The sequence below is a fragment of the Bombina bombina genome, chromosome 2, assembly GCF_027579735.1.
Source record: "Bombina bombina isolate aBomBom1 chromosome 2, aBomBom1.pri, whole genome shotgun sequence".
In the NCBI taxonomy this organism is placed as follows: domain Eukaryota; kingdom Metazoa; phylum Chordata; class Amphibia; order Anura; family Bombinatoridae; genus Bombina; species Bombina bombina.
In genome coordinates this window covers 785,925,658-785,948,039 of record NC_069500.1, presented here as the reverse complement: position 1 = coordinate 785,948,039, position 22,382 = coordinate 785,925,658, and the positions used below count along the sequence as shown (strand labels likewise).

The following is a 22,382-nucleotide window of genomic DNA, read 5'->3' as shown; positions in this document are numbered from 1 at the left end:
CTATAATATTATGCTGCAAGTCAACCCCTAGAACTAATATATACATACAGCACATATGATGACAACACAATCAGAAGGCAAACATGCAACAAGAATTCTATATCTTTCCTCCAAAAGTTAATTTTATCAATTTTTTACACTATCATCCTCAAACATGGGTGAGTTGCACTCATATTTTCTATATAGAACAAGTACAGGTGCAACTACACACTTGCTGTTGCATTGGTATGGTGTGTATTTACCAACAATAGTATCCACTAGTTATAGCCTGTTAAGAAATTATAATAACATTTTAGATTTTTCCATATTAAAAATGTACCCATTAGTATATTGTATTTTTTTTTCTCTGACAGCTTTAACAAAACTGTGCCAGCCATGTATTTTAATCATTTTTCTAATTTAACAAAAATAGAATTCTAAAGTTATATTGTAAAGAAATGTTACAGCAGCCATTGGGTATTACAACTTTGAATGTAAAATGAATGTATATTTTGCTATTTATCAATATACTGTATATCCAATTGATAACATCTCTAATTCTAACATATTCATTTTAGAGATATTTCTGAATTGGTTTTCTAGAGAACCTTACACTTCCCAATACAAATTCTGTAACTTTTTATCTACAGTATATTTATCACAATGAAAAAAATGTGCTAAAGCACTGGCCTCTGCTCATAAGATACAATGCCAATATAGGTATCAACAATCCTGTCATATGTAAGAGTTCCTTTTACTGCAAGTTTATGCCCAACCTGAACTATTTTCTTCTTTTTAGAGGTTTTATCAGCAGTTACATTTGGATCAGTTATCTCTAGAGACTTCCTGTTACTTTGTTCCAGCTGTGATATTATGCTACAAACATTTTCAAAATCATTTGCAAAAAAAACGTTGACTAACTTGTAACAAATCAAACTTGAAGCTCTTTAGTGTGTTTTTATTTAATGCATAGTTTATAAAGCTAACTACTTATGACAGAACAAACAAACATATATCAATAAATCAATAATAATAATGAAACTGTAATTGCAATGACATTATATTGACAATGACTCTGACTTTTATCACAGAGATTACAACTGCAGATCCCAAAATATTATTTATGCAAACAGCCATGAACTGCCTATAAATACAATTGTATTTTATCATTGTTCTTTGAAACTGAGAGATTAATTCAATAATTCTTACCTTAAATTCTGCCCACCACATGTGCAGCTAAATCCTTGCCAGCGCTGTCATTGTGCTAAGCCTGATGTCCTAAGGGGAGGGACTTATGGTAAGTGGGAGGAGCTTGGCTGCAGGGCTGCCATTCAAAAGATCAGGCTTCTTTTTTGTTTGTTTTGACACCATTATATAACAGAGCTAATCACCTAGTTCTTATTTGTTGACTCATACATATACATCACATACTTGCAAAATCATCAGTGCGTGTCTGCACCTTACATACTTATTATTCACATTAATTATAGTCTATATACTAATGTGTATTCTGTTACTGCTAGGTGTCTATATATAATATGCATGCTGTTCAAGGCATATGTATAGCGTCCTATGCCATGTTAGCAAAAGGTTTTAGCATTAGTGTCATATAGTGAAACAATGTAAGAGTGTCAGGTGCACAAATGTGTAGCAGCTGTATATGTGACAGTATGAATCAGACTGTATTTTCTTGGTGTTAAAATACTTGCTTGCAAAACGCAGGGCCTTATCCTTTGGGGTTTGCTGACAAATGAAAAACATTCGTGGGAAAAAAAAGCTGCTGTTTCTGCAAAGTCCTTTTTTTTTTCTAGACAGATGTGTGTGTCTCATTCAACGAAAGGTGCTGCTGAGTAATATATATTTGCAATGGAGTTCAACTGCAGCTCCCTTATCCACTGATCTTTTCTCGGGAAAAAAAAGAAGCCACATTCCACAAATAGCTTGTGGGCTCTGCTTATGACCTCTCTCCAATAGATCAGGCGCTGCTCAGAGGTAGAGAACGTGTGCATAGGGAGAGCTTTCTGGCACTGCTCCAGCCAGAATGACTCATTAAAAATCCACTCTAGTGTGGCGGGGAAACTCTGCAAACCTGAATAACAACCCATTTCTGAGCAGAGCTACAGCCCTTGGCAGTCATAGGGTTAATTTTCTGCCAATGATATACATATATATACACACTGTGTATATATATATATATATATATATATATATATATATATATATATATATATATATATATATATATATATTTTGTATTTATGTATATATATATATATATATATATATATTGTGTATACATATATATGTATATATATTGTATTTATATATATATATATATATATATATATACATACTGTATATATATGTATATATATTGTATTTATATATATATATATATATATATATACATACTGTATATATATGTATATATATTGTATATATATATATATATATATATATATATATACTGTATATATATATATATATATATATATACATACATATATATACATACATATATATTTATATATATATATATAAAGTGTACATAGCGATATTTGCGCTCAACAGAGTAATACCAGTGCACGCCAATGTGCACTGGTTTTATGAGTTAGGTGTAATAACACAAGCTCGCGTTCGCATTGCACGGAAGAATTGCGCTCACAAGAGTGCACTTCCAAAGGCACCAATTGGAGCCTTGTTCTCATGCCCTGAGACACAGCATGAAAACTAGAGTACAGAGGGAGGTAAGACGCACAGCGATAGGATAGAATAAGAATAAACCCAGGCGCCAGACAAACGGAGGCTAAAGTAGATTTAAAATAAGTAATATTTAATACCCAATGGTTACAATGAAAGTAAAACAATAATAATAAAAAACAGCAGTGGATCCACGCATAAATTTACACAAATTGGCATAAAAATTAACACAGAATGGCATAAAAATTAGCAATTTAAAATTTAGACAGTTAGATAAATTCTGCAACAATGGATACCAATAAAAACAAATGTGACAATCCTGGGTGGCGTGTCTGAGTGCGATGTAGCTATATATAATATCGGTGAAGAAATAAACAGATCAATATAAAAACAGTCCAAAAATAAGTCCAAAATTTCAAAAAAGACCAAAATGTCCACAAATGATGTGTGATAGTAAGTGGTGTCGATCCTGTGAAGTAGTGTAGTGAAGAAAAACAAAAACAAAAAAGAGTGATATCCAAAAAATGTGGATTAATTGTTGTAAATATGTCCAATGCTGATGATGGCTGCCCCTAGTGATGGCGATACCAACAGGGTGCTGGGCCAAATTATAAATACTGTGAGGGAAAACCTGTGGAAAAAAGATACAACAAATGTGAAGAACAATCAAAAATGAATCCTCCAACTGAAACAAGGCTTACCAGTGCAGGTCTACGCGTCTCGGCCCTCTCTAGGCCTTTATCAATTATCAATAAATTTTAAATTGCTAATTTTTATGCCATTCTGTGTTAATTTATGCATGGATCCACTGCTGTTTTTTATTATTATTGTTTTACTCTCATTGTAACCATTGGGTATTAAATATTACTTATTTTAAATCTACCTTAGCCTCCGTTTGTCTGGCGCCTGGGTTTATTATTATTCTATCCTTTGATTTAATGATAGTGATAGCTAGGTATCACTGCCCTGGGCATATAAGGTTTAGCTGGCGCTGGGGTATACATCTGTTAACTATATACAAATATAAACACATAAATATATATGTATCTAAACGTATACTTACATATATATTTACAGGGAACACACAGTTCCCATAGACCGCTATGTAAAGGCACTTTTTAGTGCAGTTGTTTTTCTTACACCCCACACCCGCCAACTTTAGCCCCTCATAACTGCTTATTGCAGTTATTTTATGAAAAAATAAAGATGCTGCTATCTTTATTTTTTTAATAAAGAACTTTAAGCTATATTTTGGGACGTTTGGGGACATTTATAAAATTAACCAGAAAAATTTAAAAGAACCATTTGCTACTGAGAGCTCGCTGTAGTAATTACCAGGCACTTGTAATTACACATATATAGACAGTTTATATGATATACATTCTATTATTTGGTAAGGTTCATCAGCCAAAACTTCCAGTGCAGCTCCAAACTGTTCAATACTAAATCATGTTTTTCAAGTGCTTGTATCTTTGTAGTGCTTTAAAACTTAACAGTCTTTATGGGGTCCCTCAGTGACTGGAAATGCTGAAAATGTAAATTAATCTGGTTTAGTATTTTTGGACATATTAAAAGGACGTTAAAAAGTTATTATAGTAAAACACTTACATACTAATTTTTTAGAGAATGCAATTTTATCACTAGTGACCCTGCAATGCTATGTGTTTAACCCTCGCAAAGGGGTTAAACATATTGGTCCCGATGAGCTAAAGGTCTCTGGGCTGGTGAGAATATTTAAGAATGCCCAGCGGTACTTTTATTTCCCTGGTGGAAATATATAAAGCCACTTTTTACCTTAAAAACAGGGTGTCTGGCCTAAGTGACAAATACTGCATTTTTGTATGGGAAGAGAGTCATACATTACAAAAGTGCATAATGAAAATCGTAATTTTAAAAATCATACAAAAAATTTATTGTTAAAAGGACATGAAACCCAAATTGTTTATTTCATGTTTAGAAAGAGCATGCGATTTTAAACAACTTTCTAATTTACTTCTATTATCTAATATGCTTCATTTTCTTGATATCCTTTGCTGAAAATCATATCTAGATAGGCTCAGTAGTTGTTGATTGGTGGCTGCACATATATGCCTTGTCTGATTGGCTCACCCACGTGCATTGCTATTTCTTCAACAAAGGATATCTAACGACTGAAGCAAATTAGATAATAGAAGTAAACTGGAATTTTGAATTCTCTATCTGAATCACGAAAGAAACATTTTGGGTTTAGTGTCTCTAACTTTTGTCAGTATATTTATGAAAATCTTAGTAGTGCTATCCAAATAATATATCAGCTTATGGCAGGGTTATAACACAATACAAATAATAATTTTCCTTAAAAATAGAAACCCTTAACCAACATGCACCTATTAGACCATACAATTAATATAAATATCTGAATTATTTTATTTAGTTAATATCCATGAACATATTGAAATATATTTGCAATAAAAGGAATATGAAATAATATTATATGCGCTTGAAAACTATTTAAATATGCTATGCAAAGTTCATACACGCTTATCTTTAAACCAACCTTATTTATAAATAACCTTTAACATCCAAGCAATACAATTCTAAACTGTGCTCTTAAACAATAGGATAATATATATATTCTGCTATTTAACTGCAATTTATCCTAATACAATATTGACTTAAAACACCAGAACTTTCATAGATAAATCGCTTAGTCTACCAGATACAAATTTAAACAATACCTAGGCTTATAGAATATTAACTTGAAAAACACACTGCTTCTTTAAATCTTTTAACTGTACTTTAAACTGCAGTGACTTATCTTACAAAAGACCTTGTATACATCATCAAATAAACCAGTCGATATCCGGTTTCCAATGTTTCTCAACAGGTCCAATTTCACCTCAGAAATTCAAAATTGGGGGTAATGCATATGGAGTCCAATAGTAGGTGTGTGCTTTAATAATAACCACAGCAGTTATTCCTTCTGGATCAGCCAACAACAACCTTCTTTTCAGTCTCTATGCTGGGGTTTAAATCATCTGATCTTACCCCTCCCCGTTTTTGATTATTATCAGTCATTGGTGAATATTGGAAACGCCCACGGCCTTGTCTTGGATTGGTTCTTTGCAACTGAACATGGATTGGTTTATTTGGTAAATGTGTTGTCAAGGAAATGCATTCTTTGCAACAACCAATCATCTCATGGCTGCAATTTCGCATCCTAACACTAGGCGGCAGCAGGCATACAAACAAAACAAATTCACCTTTACATTTCTAAAACATTTTTAAGCAAGTTAATTATTTTCATAAAATGGTTATTTAATCAGGTTACATTCTCTGCATCAATCGTATATAACCCCAATTACAGATGGTTAATATTAGGTTATTTTTTTCTGATTATTCTGATACCAAATATGTTATATTATTAACATTTTATTATACTAAGGCAATTTAATACTGCTAATTATTAGCTTAAAATGCATTATAATGTTATCAGTATTCTGGCATTTCTATACAAATAACAGCTTATTTTTAATTCAGTATTGTACTGTATTCCAACAAGAATATGCCATATTTTATGTGTCTAATAAGCCCAGGATGTATGAAAATTCTTCATGCAGATCTGAGATTATATGTCTGAAAAATATAAACAATACAGAGGTTATTAAACATTCTTGACTGACTAAAACAGTTACCTCCCAAGCTTAGCAAATACCCATGTAATAATAGAGAATTAGACAATTTCCCAATTTCTATATTTAATACATTCTGGGGCATGCATTCAGATATAGCATGTTACATTTCTGTATATTTCTTTCTGAATACATGAATCCTTTCTATGTAGATCTGAAATAAAAATAAATGTTAATAATCACTTCTCTTCAGGTCCATAAACATCTATTCATGTTCTTAAACACACAGAGGCTAAGATATTCATGATTTCAAAATATGCATGTCTTGTATTTATTTTCCTAGTATACTTTATTTGAAATCTAAATACAGTTGTTGGAAACATGTAAGTCATGTGTTTTCTCTGTGTTATCTTAATGTCTTCATTGCCCTTTCAGTAACTTTAGATTCCAGACTTTTTGTCTCTTACTCACCACATGGGGTCCCCTGCACCGAAGTGCAAATGCTGAAACTCTCACCTGAGCTAAATTCTTAGGTATATGGGGAGGGGTAAATAGATTTTATCTCACATTCCCAAACAATCACACAGATGGTTTCTGAAACTGTGTTAATTTTCAGTTCCTTGCTAAATTATACAATTGCATAATTTAGCATATTGAGTGTGTGAGATCTCCCAGAAACAATCCTTTGTTCTACAAACAGTTTGCACATCCACAAACTTACCAAATAAAGACAAATATACTTCTATATATTATTTAATAATATTTCAAATACCTTGACATAAATCCCCCTTCCAATTTTAAATAGATGTAGGCCACATGTATTTAAATTGGCCTAAAGTCAATGGTATTTGGTGAGGATGTTGACCGTACACATCATGAACAGTCTTCTATGTAGATAGTCTGTCAATTTTGAGCCTTCATGTTCATCAGCTGGTCATCTTTAAACTACAGTATGTCTTTAGTGCATTTGGCGATATGACACTTCATTCTCCCTCTATGACTTGTAGTTGGGATCTGGGATGCCATACCCGCAATTGATTGATATGGACCCATTTATCTATGAAACTTTCATTTTTGGGGATCCGTATTTTATAGGCCACTGGAGATATTTTGTCAGTAATGACAAAAGGACCTTTCCATGAGGGAAGAAATTTCTTCTCCCTAACCTGATCTCTTCCAAAGTTATAAAGATAAACTTTATCATTTATTTCATATTCCGTTTTGGACGTTTTGAGATCATAATAGGTTTTGGTGGCAGTTGCGGCTCTTTCTGAATTCCTTTGAGCAAATGCAAAGGCATATTGCAGGTGCTTTCTTAGGTTTTCCACATATTGATGTGTATTGGCAGCGTTTATCAAGTTTTGGTCTGATGTACGGTATAGCAGATGCTGAGGTAGAACCATTCTTCTATCAGTCATCAGTTCAAAAGGTGACATCTTGGTAGCACTACTTGGAGTTGCTCTTGATGCCATTAAGACTAGAGGTAGTTTTACATCCCAGTCTTTACCCGTTTCACTCACAAACTTTTTGAGGATTTTAACAATGGACTGGTTGTAATGCTCTACACCACCACTTGAGGCAGCTCTATAAGCAATATGGAGCTTTCTTTTAACCCCTAGTATTTTCCACATTTTGGTCATCAATTCACTAGTGAAGTGGGTCCCCCGATCTGACTTGATTCTTTGGGGCAAACCAAATCTGGAAAATACATGGTTGATGAGCAATGCTGTACATGTTTCAGCACTATTGTTAGGTGCACTAATGCACTCTACCCATTTAGTGAACAGGCATGTCACTGTTAACATGTACTTGTTACCTCTTGATGACCTTGTTACCGGACCAATAAAATCAATTTGTATATCTGACCATGGCATTACCATCCCCCTTTTCTGCAATGGCGCTCTATGCGTTGGTGCAGTGGGTTGAAACTGTGGGCAGATTAAACACCCTTGACAGTAGGTTTGAACATCTTTCAACATGTGTGGCCAAAAAGCGTAATCACGCAATATTTCATACGTGAGTTTGGCACCGCGATGATCAGATGTGGGAGCATCATGGGCATGTTGAAGCATTAGACCTCTGAACTTGGTGGGTACTACCCACTGCTGGATGCCAGTTTTGGAGGTTCTAATTAACAAACCATCCTGTAACTTGAATTGTGATTTAGATTTTATTAAGATTCTCAGATTTTATTTGCCAATACAATCATCTTTTGAGATGGGGTTGCTTTCAGGATCTTGTATGTGTTTATAGAAGATGCCTACAATGGGGTCTTCTTTTTGACTAGTGATCAGGTCCTCACTAGGAGAATCCTGACTCCATTGTACCAAGTTAGGCTCACTCTGTTGTTTTGCCTGGTTTCTGGTAATGGCTTCTACCTGAATTGCACCCATTAAGTGGTCAATATTAAGGAGTTCTCCAGTTATGGCTCCTTGTTTGGCTAATGAATCCGCAAGATCATTACCTTCCTTATCAGGACCTAGAACTCTGGAATGACCCTTGGTCTTTTTCCAGTGTATGGTTAAATCATTGGATACCACCAGATTATCAATCTCGCAGAACAGCTTGCCATGCTTGACTGGTTTGTTATTGCTTTTCTGCATGCCATTTCTTTTCCAAGTTGGCAGGTATTCAACAAAACTGTCACGCACATAATTTGAGTCAGTTATGATCACAAATTCATGAATACCATGTTCAATAGCCATTTCAATGGTTTTGAAAACAGCAGTTAGTTCTGCAACTTGACTGGATCTTGGACCAATGTTGAAACCTATAGATATATTTGGGAATCCATTTGCCCCAGTTATACCAATGCCAGCGACTAATCTGCACTCATCTTTAATGGTGGCATGGTAAGAACAACCATCAACATACACCCAAGGTAATGTTTGACAATGGTCCTCATTGTACATTTTATATGGGGAAAGCAATTGTTCCTCCAGAAAATCATCTTCTGATAATTCTTCCCCAGGATCTCTAGCAGTACAGTCGTGGAGCTCAGCAAGTATTCTGCTTGTAGCGAATTTCTAAGGGCCAGCCTTGTAAGGAAAGAGTCCACGCTGTTATGCGGCTATTTGACAAATTCCCATCTCTTATTCTTTCACTTTGCAAATATAGCAAAGGTTGGTGGGCTGTTTCTACAATAATTTTCTCACCCTGTATATAGCAGCGGAAATTTTGTAGAGCCCATACAGTAGATAAGAGGGCTTTTTCACAATCGTTAAACTTTATTTCTACTGGGGATAGATTTTTGCTCACATAAGCAATGGCTTTGTTCAAATTATCATGCTTTTGGTATAAAACAGCACTCATGCTTATATCTGTGTAACCTGTCTCTAAGAAGAAAGGTTTACCACCTTCAGGGTATGCTAGGCAAGGTGCTTGAGTGAGTTTTCTCTTCAGCTCTTTGATGGCTGTCTCTTGAGACTCACTCCAGTGCCATTTCACATCCTTCTTTATAAGAAGTAGTAGTGGTTTAGCGAACTCTGCATAATTATCAATGAATTTGCGAGAATAATTCGTCATACCCAGGAATGATCTCAATTCCTTTAAGTTAGTCGGGTTTTTAGAATTTACTATAGCTTCAACCTTTTTCTTCTGGGGATTTAGTCCTTCAGAAGTAACTTCATGTCCCAAGAAGTTTACACGAGTGCGGCACCATTGAGCTTTTTGTAGGGATAATTTGACACCTGCCCTTTTAAGTTGGCTGAGGACGTGTTTAAGCTCTGCGATGTGTTTTTCAAAGTCTGTGCTTTTAATTAAAACATCATCAACATAAGATAAGGTCCCCCTTTCCAATGCGTCAGGCATAGCCTTATGCATGGATACAGCAAATTCATGTCCAGAATTTATGTATCCAAAAGGAAGTCTTTGAAATGCATATTGGACCTTTTGGAAAGAGAATGCCAGCTTATATTGGTCCTCTTCATGTACCTTTATGGTCCAATATCCCTGTGCACAATCAATGGCAGTGAATATTTTGGATCCCTGTATTTGTGCTAGGCACTGGTCAATGTATGGTACAGGCCATCCAGACATGTATACTCGTTTGTTTAGCTGTCTTAAGTCAGCACACAAACGCCATTGTCCATTGGGCTTAAGGACACCTAGAATAGGATTATTATAAGAGCTGTGCACCTGTCTGATAATACCTCTTTCTTCCAAATTCCTTATGATCTCTGCAAGAGAATCATATGAGGCTAAGGGAAGTCTGTACTGTTTGACAAATACAGGTGGCGCATCGGGATCTGTTTGTATTCTTGCAATGTTCAAGTCTGTAGTACCACAGTCATAAGAATCCTTAGCAAAAATATCCCTGTACTCCATCAGGATTTCTCGCAGCTGTTGGCGTTCATCATCGCTGGAACAGCCATTAGCTAAGGATATTTGCTCTTCGACTATTTGCTGAAATCCTGGAAAGATTTCAGGCTGTCCTATTTCATAGGCTTCTTCCAACCTAGAGGTGAGATCCCTTTGATTATAGTTTACATTGCTCCCATGACTCTGGGAATTGGGGTAATCTTGCTGTTTGATTGTCTGATTAAACACTAGAGAGGCTTCTTCAATTTTACAGATGCCTTCCTCTGAGCTGAAGGGATAAATAGACTGAATATTAAATAGACCCTCTGGCATAGATGTAAAGGATTGTTCTATTAATTGTTCTTCTGTTAAGTATCCTTCAGGTATTAGCCCAATTACATTATTCTGGAATCCAAAAGTGTAATAACTTGATTCCAGGGCATATCCTATGGTAGTTCTCTTGGATAATGTTATATCCTGTGGGGTCATGTTATGCACCATAATATGTATTGGAACAGTTCCAATATTCACCATAGGAGTGTATGTTACCGTGACACCCAGATTTTGTATTCTATGGGAGAGGCAAATCAGTGTTTCAGAAGTTTTTAATTTCTGACCTTTCTTTACCTGTAAGGGTAAAAGAAATTTATCAGCCCCAGCAGGAATTATAACATCGCTCGATACCTGCATATTCACTGCATACAGCAATTGCTGGTTTGATTTCAGGGCTGCATTTTCATCCTGAAATACTTCAGGGTCCCCCTTTAACCTGCTTCAGAGGCAAGAGTTAATCAAATCTATTTGTATGGCATATCTATGTAAGATATCATTGCCAATGTATATTTGATTATGGGGAGTATTTAAAACTAAAAACAGGTGCTTCACTGACTTATTACCAATAGAGATAGATAATAAGCACTTAGCTGTGATGTTATAGCTTTCAGACCTGTCATCCAGGCCGTTGACACAGTGGTCTTGGGGAGAAAGATATTTAATCACTTTAGGTTCAGCTATTTGAGCTAATAAACCTTCGCTTATATAGCTAGCTTCCTGTTTTAAGTTTATTTTAGCATACTTGGTTTTACCAAGGATGCATGGAAAAGCAATTGCAGGCTTTTTTCTATGTTATTCATGTAAAGCTTGCAAACACAGCAAAAAGCTAAACAATATTAAAATTAATAAAATAGAGAAACCTTTCATAATTAAAGATATAATAAGGTGCACAAAGAAAAATGTAATATACATCCTGAAATGTTCTTGCAACCTTTTCTATCTAGGTGAAACAAAAAGAATGGTAAAGGATAGAATCAGAGAACACTTAAACAACATAAAAAATGGGATCGATGATACACATCTTTACAAACATTTTAAAACAGTCCATAAAGGGAATAATAAAGACCTGTCATACTGGGGTATAAAGAAAGTACACAAACATTGGAGAGGAGGAAATCTTGAAAAGAAATTATTGATCAAGGAAGCAGAATTAATATATAAATATGACACACTATACCCTAGAGGCCTGAATTCTGAATTAGATCTTTCCCCCTTTCTATTCGAATAATACCATAAATCATTCCCCAATAATACTTTAATTAATTCACATAACTAGTAGACACCGTATATAATATATATTTTTTATAATGAATTATGAATTTTTTATAATGAATTATGAATTTTTTTAATGAATTATGGATTTTACACTATTCAGTTAATTTATTATTTAAATGTTTTAAAATATGGAATGTGCAATAGTTTACTTAGGTTTTAGATTAACACCTACTGGATATGTCGGCTAATTTTATAATTTAAAATAGATATATTAGAGGTTTAATTTTAATTCAAAATTTTTTTTATCTTATAACATATGTTTATTTTATAATTATCTTATTATTTATGCATAACCAGCAAGTACTATAAAAACAAGGGAGATCAATTATTCATTATGATACAAGTATGAGTTTTCCAAAAAATTCCACATTAACAGAATGTGAGTTAAAAAATTCCACCTTTAATCATTTGAAGGATTAACCAATCAAAGTCTGGCATCAACCATAAATATCAACACTCAGGACTCACAAGTATCTTGATAAAGCTCTGAATAAGAGCGAAACGCGTCGACCCTTGTGACCCTTGGTGGCTTCCAGTGATTCCTGTGACCCTCAGTGGTACTAGGTGACTGTTCAAAAAGCTTTTTATTCTAAGCAATTGGAAAACTGCTATAACAGTATAACCCGGGTTATTTTCTACTACCAACAACTACCACATAACATCTCTCAAGCATCTCTTTCCTGCGTGTACAACACTAAGTGCAGGATCTTGTTGGAACACAGAGGCTCTGAAAAGTGAAAGAGCCAAATTGTTACTTAGTAACGGATTCAGAAGATCAAAGACCAGGCAGTGACGTCAGACGCCGACTACACGCGGCGGGTCTGAGTTTGCAGTCGCATCGAGGAAAACAGTAGTGACTGAACCGGCTGTAAAGGAGAAGGTAACTCATACTCTAAGTATCACAACATTCACCTAGCCTTACTTTGAACCGCTAAGTTTGGGACTGCATACTATACAACCTTACTGACTTTGTAACAACTTTATATTGCCATAACAAGAAATATTTCTGTCAAGAAAATACGGCAATTAGAAATTCTTAGAAATCTGATGGCAAAGACTCCCTTGTTATACAGAGCTGCAAGAAATTATTAAGGATTTAGATTCCGTTGTTATTAGATATTATTTTTTACACTTTGGGGAGACGTCCCTTTTTCAAATCTGATTTTATATTGTTATAATAAATAACTTTTATTTAAGATTTAATCTCCTCTTTGTTTTTTTGGTATATATTTATATGAAATAGAGATACCTATAAAGTATTTGAATCTAAGACATATGAAATTTCCAGAAGTAGCATTGATTCTATATAGTATTGTATATTAATCATCAAAGAATTTTGGGTGCATAAGACTCATTACACAGTGCACTTCATCCACATTTTTTCTGGTCATACTATATCTTAAAACGTTAAATAACACAAATTATATATTTATATAAATTAACACTGAAAATTTGGTTTTATATAATCAGAGTAATTAGTCGAGCAGACATTGACTACACAGACACATATTGTGTGAAACTTTCACTAATTAGATTTCTTAAGCTTTCACTAGCGCCCTCACGCCCCACTCCCCCATTCTCGTATAAACACAAAATAAGTCTGAAGGACTCATTTACTGTGAGGTGTTTGGAATCACTGTTTCCAGCACTCTACTTACTCCACTCACACTTAAGTTTATTTTAGCATACTTGGTTTTACCAAGGTCATGTACTTGTATAGGGATAAATAGATCCTCTTTAACTCTCTCAATCCCTGTGAGGTATTGAGCATGGCCTCCCCCCTTAGGGATTTTATGACCCCCCTTGTGGAGTGATATGGTTATTGCATCGCCATCTAGGGAAATATTCGCTATCTTTCCAGGCGATATTTTAAAAGTATTACCATCAGAGCCACTAAAAGGAGTCTGATCATCTATTTGTAGGATAGTGATTTCAGGTACAGAGTTATTCCTGAAATGAATCTCTACAGCATCTGGTTTCTCTTCCACCACGTGACAGCAATGTCGGGCGCGAGATATACCAGATTTTTCATAATTGATAGGTCTCTTAACTTGTGACCAAATTACATTATTTATGCAATCAATTATGGTGCTTAATCGCTTCAGGAGATCACTACCAATAATTAAACGATCAGTTAGCAGATCCACTATAATGACAGGGTGTCTTATGACCCTGTTCCCCAATTTAAATTTTAACCAAGCAGTACCGTAGACTTTTAGGGAGTCACCCCCAACACCTATTAGAGAACCATCAAATTCTCTTATTTTAGGTTTGTGGGGTGTTATCTCATTTAGCTGTGTGTAGTACTTGTGGGATAAGATAGTTGCCTGTGACCCAGTGTCAATTAATCCCCTGATAGGGTTGGAGACTGAATCTTGCAGCTCAACTAATACATAATATCTTCCTGCAGTTTCTACCATTTCACACATAAAGTTGGCGTTATCATACATTTGTGGGCTTCGCCACGTGTTACCTGAGTTTGCCATGCTTTCCGACGCAGAAGAAGCTTCATAACTACCGGTCTCCTCTATGACAGGTTCGGCTGGATTCTTGTGTACTGCATCTGTGGAGATAAGGTTAAGAGAGTGCTGCAAGGGGAGAGGTTTGTTAATTTTTCCCGGATGAGGTTGTCTGTCATCACAGCTAAATTGTCCGTTTTCGGTCTGTGGGGAGAGAACATGATTAGTATCATTGATATTTATTACTACATTTTGTATATCTCTCCCCTCCCCTTCAGGTGATACTGCAGTATTTATGACTGTGCCTGTGGTCCACTGCTGACCACTGGCTGTACCCCTAAAAAAGTATTGTTCGGTTGCTGAGCCGTAGATTTTTGACTCATATTAGTGATTTGTTCGCTCAACCGATTTAACTGGGTAAACAGCATATCTACCTGATTGTACAAGTTACCTCTACCCCTGGGCCTATCTCTTGGTGTCCCATAATAATGATTCCTGGACCATTGGGTTCCCTCAGAATCAGGGCCGCTATTTCTATTCTGGTGTGGTTGCCCCTGGGGTTCAGCTTGCTCAGTATTGGTACTTTGGGGAGCATTATATACCTGGGGTGTCTGGTTACCCTGAGAATATCTTCGCCGTCTATGGTATCTACCCTTGCGCGGATACCAATTTTTTGGTGAGTATTCTCTTTGTGAGTAATTATTCACCTGATTATGTCCCCCACTTTGGTTAAAGTCTCCCTGCGCCTCAACCTGTGTAGGGGAGGGGGCAGAGTTAAACCTCTGTAAAGATGGCCTGTTTTGAGTGGCCACCTCCGCATAAGTTTTCTTTTTAGACTCCAAATTGAGGGGGCTAGGTGATACCCTAGTTTCTGCTACAATTTTGGGTTTTGACTCCTTTTTCACCCCCTGTTCACTGGACTGCTAAATAGAGTATAACTTTGTACTCTCTTTGATCAGCCATTCCAATGAGCAGTCCTCATCAAAATCTCTAGCTAAGTTGATTTTGATGGGTGTAGGCAGTGCTTCAAAAAATAAATTTACAAACTCTGAGCCATCAAATTTGGGATTATCTTCAGCCATACTGTACGCATTTTTCAATACAGAAAGGAATTCGATTGGACTCTGATTCGCACGACACTTTAAACCATATACCGCTATTTTCGCTGCAGTTTTAGTGCGATATTGCCCGAATTCTTTTCTGCATTGTCGTTTTACCCCATTCCAGGAATGAATATTCATATCCTTTAGTGAAGCAAAGAATTTGTGATGTTTACTCTCAAATATTAAATTTTCAATTTCTCACTTGTAACATTCATTACAGCTAACGCATTTTCAAAAGCTTCTAAATGATCAATCACAGATGTTGTTCCCTTATTGGAGAATATAGGTACTGCGCGTTGTAAGAAGGTGATTATTTTATGGGAATCATAGACTTTATCAGACTTATTTTGGGCTTTCCCTCCCCTGCGCCAGCTGCGCTACAGCAGTCCTCTGGATTTATATCATGAGGTGACTGCCTATTTGGGAAATCTATTTCTGACCCATTAGGGGTCATTTGTCTATATTGTTCTATATATTTTTGTACCTCGTCCCTGACGCGTTCGCTAAAGGAGTTAGCATTATCTGTATTATTCTCACTGTTAACATAAGGGTTTTCATTATGGCGATATGACCTTTTTAAATCGCTTAATTCTCTCTGGCTTTGCGCAAGCTGTTTATTTAAATCTTGTATCTGTGCGAGTAAGTCGATGTTATGTTTATCTAAGGTGGCTAGGTTTTGGGCAAATTCATCCATTTTATTTTTGGCTATTTTTAAATCCTTTTCGCATCTGCATGAGGAACGAATACGATTTTCTAGCTCCTGTATTTGCAATCGTTTGTCTGTGACACAAAATGACATTTCGTCAATGATGCATATTAAAAGGGGCCAAGATTTTAGTATTAGTTCCTCTCGCTTTTTGGGAGTTTTGCATTGATTAATCATTAATAATTCCTGGAAGAATTCATTCTCTTCATTCCACATATTATTATTAATGGTAATATTTTTAGCTCTAGTTTCAAGCATATCCACAAAATCATTTAATTTACCAGCAATATTTAACTTCTCTTTAATGTAACTTAAGATATCTTTCTTAAGGACCTGACCTTTAGTAATGGGTATTGTAATGGGACCAATTTCATCGCTATGTATAGAATTAAATGAGTCACTCCTGGCTAAAGACATTATTGTATTGGTTTAGTATTTAGTTGAATTAAAACGCTAATACAATTTTTGCCAATAAAAAGAGAGAAATAAAAATTTATATTTAAAAAAAAAAAATAGTATTAATTTTGAAATATGAAAAATTAATATTTCGAAATATGAAAAATTAATATTTTTGATTAACTTTGAAAATATGAAAAATTAATATTTTTGATTAATTTTTAAATATGAAAAATTAATATTTTTATAAATTTTTAAAAAATTAATCTTTAATAATATTTCAAGATATTAATATCAATCTCAAAATATGAAAATCAATATTTCAACTCTTCAAAAATTATATCTTCAAAATATTAATATCGAAATATGATTTTTTTTTCTTTTATAATAATTTCTATTTACTACAAATATATTATATCAAATATGATGGAATATTAATCAATCTCAGAACAGTGCCTCCAATTATTATGTCAGTATATTTATGAAAATCTTAGTAGTGCTATCCAAATAATATATCAGCTTATGGCAGGGTTATAACACAATACAAATAATAATTTTCCTTAAAAATAGAAACCCTTAACCAACATGCACCTATTAGACCATACAATTAATATAAATATCTGAATTATTTTATTTAGCTAATATCCATGAACATATTGAAATATATTTGCAATAAAAGGAATATGAAATAATATTATATGCGCTTGAAAACTATTTAAATATGCTATTCAAAGTTCATACACGCTTATCTTTAAAACCAACCTTATTTATAAATAACCTTTAACATCCAAGCAATACAATTCTAAACTGTGCTCTTAAACAATAGGATAATATATATATATTCTGCTATTTAACTGCAATTTATCCTAATACAATATTGACTTAAAACACCAGAACTTTCATAGATAAATCACTTAGTCTACCATATACAAATTTAAACAATACCTAGGCTTATAGAATATTAACTTGAAAAACACACTGCTTCTTTAAATATTTTAACTGTACTTTAAACTGCAGTGACTTATCTTACAAAAGACCTTGTATACATCACCAATTAAACCAGTCGATATCCGGTTTCCAATGTTTCTCAACAGGTCCAATTTCACCTCAGAAATTCAAAATTGGGGGTAATGCATATGGAGTCCAATAGTAGGTGTGTGCTTTAATAATAACCACAGCAGTTATTCCTTCTGGATCAGCCAACAACGACCTTCTTTTCAGTCTCTATGCTGGGGTTTAAATCATCTGATCTCACCCATCCCCCTTTTCTATTATTATCAGTCATTGGTGAATATTGGAAATGCCCACGGCCTTGTCTTGGATTGGTTCTTTGCAACTGAACATGGATTGGTTTATTTGCTAAATGTGTTGTCAAGGAAATACATTCTTTGCAACAACCAATCATCTCATGACTGCAATTTCGCATCATAACACTAGGTGGAAGCAGGCATACAAACAAAACAAATTCACCTTTACATTTCTAAAACATTTTTAAGCAAGTTAATTATTTTCATAAAATGGTTATTTAATCAGATTACATTCTCTGCATCAATCATATATAACCCCAATTACAGATGGTTAATATTAGGTTATTTTTTTCTGATTATTCTGATACCAAATATGTTATATTATTAACATTTTATTAAATTAAGGCAATTTAATACTGCTAATTATTAGCTTAAAATGCATTATAATGTTATCAGTATTCTGGCATTTCTATACAAATAACAGCTTATTTTTAATTCAGTATTGTACTGTATTCCAACAAGAATATGCCATATTTTATGTGTCTAATAAGCCCAGGATGTATGAACCTTCTTCATGCAGATCTGAGATTATATGTCTGAAAAATATAAACAATACAGAGGTTATTAAACATTCTTGACTGACTAAAACAGTTACCTCCCAAGCTTAGCAAATACCCATGTAATAATAGAGAATTAGACAATTTCCCAATTTCTATATTTAATACATTCTGGGGCATGCATTCAGATATAGCATGTTACATTTCTGTATATTTCTTTCTGAATACATGAATCCTGTCTATGTAGATCTGAAATAAAAATAAATGTTAATAATCACTTCTCTTCAGGTCAATAAACATCTATTCATGTTCTTAAACACACAGAGGCTAAGATATTCATGCTTTCAAAATATGCATGTCTTGTATTTATTTTCCTAGTATACTTTATTTGAAATCTAAATACAGTTGTTGGAAACATGTAAGTCATGTGTTTTCTCTGTGTTATCTTAATGTCTTCATTGCCCTTTCAGTAACTTTAGATTCCAGACTTTTTGTCTCTTACTCACCACATGGGGTCCCCTGCACCGAAGTGCAAATGCTGAAACTCTCACCTGAGCTAAATTCTTAGGTATATGGGGAGGGGTAAATAGATTTTATCTCACATTCCCAAATGATCACACAGATGGTTTCTGAAACTGTGTTAATTTTCAGTTCCTTGCTAAATTATACAATTGCATAATTTAGCATATTGAGTGTGCGAGATCTCCCAGAAACAATCCTTTGTTCTACAAACAGTGTGCACACCCACAGACTTACCAAATAAAGACAAATATACTTTTATATATTATTTAATAATATTTGAAATACCTTGACACTTTTTAAAGCCGTTATGCTGTTCTATTCCGTCATAATTAGACTGGGCTTTAAAGCCGTTATGAACGTCATAGCTAACGGCTGTCCTGAAGCCTTCTGTGCTGTCAGGATTAGATTGCGGTCTGGAGGGCGTTCCTAGGGTTGTAGGGACGCCCCCCAGACGCAATCCAATAATTGAAATCTCGCGATCGTGCGAGATTTCCGACCTACAGATCTGTTTGTTTTTTCTTGCAATCTAAAAGGTGGTGAACTTGTGACAAAATATGCAAAATATTTAAAGGGACATGAAACCCAATTTTTTTCTTTCATGATTCAGATAGAGAATACTATTTTAAACAACTTTCTTTTTTACTTCTATTATCTAATTTGTTTCATTCTCTTGGTATCATTTGTTGAAGGAGCAGCAATGCACTAATGGTTTCTAACTGAACACATGGGTGAGCCAATGACAATCAGTTTATATATGCAGCCACCAATCAACAGCTAGAAACTAGGTTCTCTGCTGCTCATGAGTTTGCCTAGATAAACCTTTCAGCAAAGGATAACAAGATAAGGAAGCAAATTAAATAATAGAAGTAAATTGTAAAGTTGTTTAAAATCGTATTCTCTTCCTATTACTGAGCAAGAAACTCTTACAGCAATCCATAAACTAGCTTGCAATAAAGCCCCAGGACCTGACACCCTTCCGAATGAATTTTACAAGATATTGTCAACTGAAATAACAAAGCACTTAACCTCTTTATTTAATGATCTCTTTCTCAGAGGTAGTACGCCGTCACCAGATTTTGTTGCCTCTAACACAACTCTTATTCTTAAACCAGGGAAGGATCCAACGAGGAAATAATCTTACATACCTATCGCGCTCTTAAACACTGATTACAAACTGCTAGCAGCTATCTTGGAAACAAGGCTTCAATCTTTCCTCCCATCCATTATTCATAAAGATCAAGCGGGATTTATATATCAAAATGGAACTCCTCATCTAAAATTAGGGAGCTATTCCTTACAATAGAATACTTCAAGGTAATGGAGGAGCTGTGGACTGGGAGGAGAGAGGACGCTCCTGATATGGCGATCATTTTTATCGATGCTGAAAAAGCATTTGACTCAGTACACTATGATCATCTTTCATATACCTTGAAGAAATTTGGGTTAGATGGTAATTTTCTTCGTTTTTTTAATAATCTTTACAAAAATGCCTCCACAAAAATCGTAGTAAATGGAGACCTTACTCAGGACATAAAACTAGAACGGGGAACCAGGCCGGGGTGTCCTCTCTCTCCCCTATTATTTGACCTGGCAATCGAACCTCTGGCTATTTCAATTCGGCAACAACTGGAAGGAATCAAGGTAAGGAAAAAAGAGATGCGCAAAGCACTATATGCTGACGATGTCCTAATTTATTTATCAAATACCGCTAATAATATTCCTAAGCTCCTCACGATAATAGGTCAGTTTGGATCTTTCTCTGGTTATAAGGTAAATACAGTAAAATCAGAGCTGCTCTGGATCAAACAGACAAAGGACTCAGCTACAGAAATTCCCTTAAGTATAGTACAAGATTCAGTCAGATATTTAGGTATATGGATATCCTATAACCCTGATGAATGGTATTCCTTGAATATACTTCCAGTACTTAAAACTGTTAAAGAAGCCTTTAAAAATTGGCAGAAGCTCCCTCTCTCCCTGTCAGGACGTATTGCTTTATATAAGATGACTCTTCTCCCGAAAATACTCTATGTTCTTCAGAATACCCTCAAAAGGAAAGATATTTTATCATTTAATATAGCTCTGCGTTCATTTATATGGCAAAGTAAGAAGCCTAGAATTTCACTAGCGAAATTAATATTACCTTCAAAATTAGGAGGATTATCTCTCCCTGACTTACGTAGTTATAATCAAGTATTCTTAGCCCGGATCATAGTTGACTGGTTAACCAACAGTGAATATATCACGAATCTTGAACTCAATGCTGATATTATATACTCAATCGAGTTGAGGGCCCTAATACATTGTAACAACAACCTTTATCCTCTTGAACTAAAAAAATAAGATCGATCTATAACCCAATTCAAATGTGGAAGAGGGTGTGTAAACTATTATCAATTGAATCTAAGGTATCAAGATATAACACACTTTTAAATAACCCACAGTTCCCAGTGGGGATGCAATTGACTCTTTTTGCACAATGGCAGACTCAAGGTCTAGGCCAGGTTCATCAGTTAATAGATCCCGAAATTAGATGTATTAGAACTTTTAACTCTCTAAAAGAGGAATTTGGTATCCCTAATAAAAACTTCTTTGCTTACTTACAAGCAAGACACTATGCTACTAAGTTAACAAGCGATTATGGATGGGATTGGTCTCTCGGGAGTATTGAAAACTGGATTATTTTAGCAAAGAATGGGTTCACTTCAATTTCTTATATCTACCAAATACTTGTTTCACTTAAAGGCACAGAGATAATGGAAAAAATTCGGCATAAATGGGCTACTATGCTAAGACAAGATTCTCTCACTCTTATTACACTTACTCTCTCAGTGCAAGAGGTTTACCGGTTAACCCTCTCCACAACTTGGAGGGAATCGCATATTAAGATTCTGCATATGTCACACTTCACACCGAAAAAAGGCTCGCAGTGTCAGGTCAGCTTTAATAAGTGCCCAAAATGTTCTTTCCCCTATGCTATGGGAATGCCAAAAAATATGAAATTTCTGGCTCAAGACACAGTACTGGTTAAATACCAACTTAGGCCTTCCCTCTCTGTCTCTCTCTTCAACAAATATAGTTTTTCTTGTTCAGGACGTGGGTTTACCCTCTAATAATGTCAAAATTATCAACCTGACCATCTTGGCTGGTAGATATCTAATTCTGAAGAAATGGAAAACAAAAGCACTTCCGAGT

The 22,382-nt window shown here is 34.8% G+C and overlaps 1 protein-coding gene across 1 annotated transcript in view; it reads right to left on the bottom strand.

Moving 5' to 3' along the window:
- The window catches only part of LOC128649601 (kelch-like ECH-associated protein 1A), a 99,416-nt gene extending 97,762 nt beyond the window's left edge, over window positions 1-1,654 (bottom strand). Inside the window, exon 1 of the mRNA XM_053702956.1 lies at window positions 1,189-1,654. The gene's annotated coding sequence lies outside the window, so the exon portion shown is untranslated. The remainder of the gene's footprint in view (window positions 1-1,188) is intronic.
- Between the last annotated feature and the right edge of the window lie 20,728 nt (window positions 1,655-22,382).